This window comes from Corvus moneduloides, chromosome Z, assembly GCF_009650955.1.
Source record: "Corvus moneduloides isolate bCorMon1 chromosome Z, bCorMon1.pri, whole genome shotgun sequence".
Taxonomy (NCBI): domain Eukaryota; kingdom Metazoa; phylum Chordata; class Aves; order Passeriformes; family Corvidae; genus Corvus; species Corvus moneduloides.
The window spans coordinates 26,142,486-26,146,719 of record NC_045511.1 but is presented as its reverse complement, the minus strand read 5'-3'; the positions used below and the strand labels follow the sequence as shown (position 1 = coordinate 26,146,719).

The 4,234-nt window shown below is 44.0% G+C and overlaps 1 long non-coding RNA gene across 1 annotated transcript; it reads left to right on the top strand.

Annotated features, from left to right (window-relative positions):
* The first annotated feature begins 243 nt into the window (after positions 1–243).
* On the top strand, positions 244–2,483 carry LOC116438133. Its single transcript, XR_004237603.1, has 2 exons — positions 244–844; positions 1,239–2,483. It is a non-coding gene; the product is annotated as an uncharacterized LOC116438133 (long non-coding RNA).
* Positions 2,484–4,234: the final 1,751 nt, after the last annotated feature.

Genomic DNA, 4,234 nt, shown 5'->3' with positions numbered 1-4,234 from the left:
CCAGGGGCTTCTTGTGTCTGCTTTAGTAAATCGTGTGGGTGTGTGACAGCAAGACCTGAGTCTTTTCCTGGTGTGTCCAAGCAGAAGCAGGGACCTAGAGAAAACTAGCCTGAGCTCCTCATTTTGGGGAAGCCTTTGATAGAGCTGCTGAAGGGTGTGTCTTTCTCCCAAAGCCTTTTAGCTGCAGATTTGGAGAAGGACTTGCTAAATATGAGGGTGAGAAATTAGGAATGAAATAGAGCACATATTTAGCTGCAGTACTTCCTTGTTTGACAGGTCTTTTTAGGTAAGAAAGATGTGTTTTCAACAACTGCCTGCTTTTTCAGAATGGCAGCAAAACCTAAGTCTGATGATAGATTTTGTTATTATTTGGTTTTTGTTGCAGAAATGGCCTCTGGCATCCATCTTTACGAGTCCTGTGGTGAGGAAAAAGCAGAGGATTGAGCAGAAGCCCAGTGATGTCCAGCCAGCAGCTGGTGGCCACTCTCCTTCTGCCTTAGTCCTGCTTTGACATCCTGTTCTCCTCTTTACCTGTCTCCAAGAATGGGCTCCATTTCTGCCTGCACTCATGAGGTGCAAGAAGAAGATAAATTTCAGGAATTGCGATGCCTGCCAGGGTGCAGGGGAAGACTCCCAAGTCCGATGGGGGCAAAACAGAATTGAAAATTGTGAAGCTTGCACTGACTGGACTCTGTGCAACGCTGTGTATCAGTGACCCTACAGGGACAGGGTGATTCACTTACTGGCTCTGAGAACTTACGAGAACCCAGAGTTACTTGCTCGCTTGTAGAGAGATGGGCTCAAGCAAAATTACAAGGGTTCCCTTGGAAAGATCCTTCAGCAGGTGAGATTGTGCAGTTTGTGCCAGCAGTTTTTCCACCATGCTATTCATTTGTTCCTAATTTTTACTTGTTCCACCACTGTTTACATTAGAAACTAACAAACAACTTAGGGAATGCTCCTTGTTAAGTTTCTCTGTTGTCTGGAATGTGTTTTTAGGTCTCTATTGCAAGTGTCTCAGTTTGCAATGTTCTCAGGAGGGTGGTAGCTCACAGAGGGAAAAAATCTCTAGAGTCAAACTATGTGTATTTTTTGTGTTTTACATAAGTAAAACCAGACCTGCAGGGCTTGGTAACTGCTGAGTCTGGGTCAAGGGTATTTTAAAGCAAAGGACATCAAATTCTAAACTCAGCAGAAATGTGTGTATGTCCTAATTTTTGTTTCATTCTCCTTCACAGGGTAGCCCCAGCTACTCTGAGATGAACAGCAGGAGCAGTATCTCCACAAAAAGCTGTCACATATTCGGCAGTGAGTATCTGAATTTGACAGGGGGCAAGTGGAGTCCTGGCACCAGTCGTCTGTTTCAGCAAGAGAACATCAATGAACTCCGGCTTTTTTATTTCAAATAGAGGATTAGGTTTTTTAGGATTATTCAAGTTAGTATTGAACAGTAGGTTACGTTAGCATTGAGTAGAAGATTATTTGTTTAAAACATTAAAAGGATTAGTTGGTCAAAGCTTACAGAATTTAATATTCAACTGTAAGAATAAAGAAGTTGCATTATTGTTAACTCCTTCTTTTATTGTCACTTATGTCATATTTGGAGTGGCTTTCTTCTGGTCAATTCTTTTCTTCAACACTTAGGTTTGTCCACTGAAATAATTTTATCAGTAGATGGTGGGAACCCAGTACCTCTACTAAGAATATGCACACGTTTTAAGAAAATATTGCAGCAAATGGAAATTCTTTATGTTAAGTATAGGGGTGTTTTCCAACCTTTCTTGTAAATTCAAGCTCTTTGCCTTAAGTGGTCGAAGGCGTAGGAATTTGGACAACCCCAAATCACCTTGTTTTGGAGGGGTACAGAGGAACGCGGATGGGCTGCTCTAAGCTGTCAGCTGAAGCAGCTCCCAGGACTGATTGTTAATCTTGGCTTCACCTTGTCAGTGAGCCAGGGAATATCCAGGTCTTCTGCAAGTGTTTTAAAAACACATGGAGATGTGTTGGAGGCAAGGTACTTCAATGGGTTTTCAAGAGAAATTGGGTTAAAGTGTCCCTATGGAAACTCTGTCCCTTTTGTAGCTTTTTTCAACATAGTCTGTCACAACCAGTCTTTCCAGAGAGACACAGCTGTTGATTCCTGCACAGGCCTATGGGGACGTTGGAGTCTGGTTCTTTTCCTAAGTTTCCTGTCATTTATTTATTCAGCTGACAGGGTAGAGGTGTGGCCAGCAATGCCATAACCTTACTCTTTTGGGGTAAATTGACTGAGGGAGGACAACATTAGGGAGCCTTCAAACAGGGCTGTGAATGCCCCTTTCTTCCTAGGAGAGTATTTTACAGCTTCCTCAATTGTCTTCATGCCAACGATGTTAAGCCCCAGTACCTGAGGCCTCTTGGGGCGTTTTGTGATTGAACACGTAAGCCGTTGTTGCCCTTCTGTTCTCCTTCAGCTGAAGTTCAATAAAATGTCACCTCTTAAACCCTGACACTTGGGTCCTTTCTTTGCCTTGGGCGGGGTGCTCCTACATCTGTGCAGTGCAGCAGCACAAGGAATGCTGGGGAGCACGGGGTGAATTGTCCTCGGTGCCTCCCCTTGGCCTGGTGACGGCTGCTGGTTGACAGAGCGTGCAAGAGTGCTACTGTCGAGAGTTGGCCGAGACAGAGGGTTTACAAGCAGAGCTCCTTATTCTGGGTCACATTTCATTGTGCCTGTAAACTTCCTTTAGGATGTGTAATGTCTAGTTACTTATTAGGCCTGCATATTTCTGGTTGTTATTTTGGTCCAGATCCCTAAAAAACAAACAAAAAAACCCCCCAAACAAACAAACAAACAAAAAAAACCCCAAACAAACAAACAAAAAAACCACTCTGCTCCAAAGAGGAAAAAAACCAGAAAATGCAACACCCTAAAATGGAAAAAGACATTCTAAATTTACAATGAAAAATCCACAAATCCAGTAAATTATAGTTGCTGGAAAGCTGATTTATATGCCTGTTAAAAATTATTCTATGGGCTCAGGAGGCTCTGCATAGCTTGCATCTAACTCTACAAGGTCATCACCAGGGAATAAAGCAGGAGCATCCCTGAAAACCAGAAGGCTGCTTGAGACCCTTGGGAGTGGGGCAGGGCACGGTGTCCTTGGCATAGGAAGGTGATGGGGGGTTGGCACCCTGTTGGTTTCACCAGGAGCCTGTCACCACTCCTCTGTCCCATGCCAGCTCACAGTTGGGATAACCCACGGTGCAAAACACAGCTAAGCATCCCATCTTGCAGTGCTGCTGGTGAGGTTGCACCTGTGCACAGGATGGTCCCCACCTGCTGCTGCAGGTGTTAAGATTTTGGTGTAGGAAAAAGCAGAACTCATCAGGTTCATGAATGAAAAATCATCCCAGTCTTTAGAAAGTCTTTGTATATGAACTGGAGTATCCCTGGCCTTCAAAAGGATGGGCCTGTAATGGTCCAGGCTTGTCCAGATGATTTCTCTTGTTAACTGAGCATGACTGGACGTATAGAAGAATGTAGGTAGTTGTTGATTGTGCATTTACAGCCTAGAGCCAGCCCCTGAGTCTTTATCTTTTTGAGCAAAGAGTAGTGAGGACTTTATGTCTTCAGCTTGGAGCTCCCACGTGAAGCTCCAGGTCACGTGGAAAATCTTTCAGGTTAAAAACCCTAAAACACAGATTTCACCCTGACAGCCACAAAAGTCAGGATCAGGGCTGACTTTCCTCTGACTAAGTCTGCCTCTTTGACACACAAAGGACTTGGCCAGCAGCCTCCACAAGATGAAGATGGATAGAGTGATGTTCTTGTTGGGCTCAGCCATTGTTTCCAGCTGTCCTTGAATGAGCGGCCGGGAGCAGAGCAGAACTGAGAAAAGGGAAGGATCTCAGTACTGAAGGGTTGGGCTTTTTCCCCCATCTCTTGGCCTGAACCTCCTCCTCCTTTCCAAATATGACAGGCTAAGAATGGCTTCAAGACTTAATGAGATACATGCTTTCAAAATAGCCATTTTCATCATAATAGCCTTGAATTTGAAACATTTGCAGTAAAAAACACTCTGTGAGACATCACTGTACTGCAAAGTCAGAAATATTGACCTGGAGAGGAAGAATAACTGCAAACCTTTTAAAATTAAAGTTTTGACCAGAATTCAGTCTTCTACCCCAAACCACCATCTGTACTTGTGTGAAATGTCTCTGCCTTAGGTGTTTGCCTTCTCTGTCTTGCAGC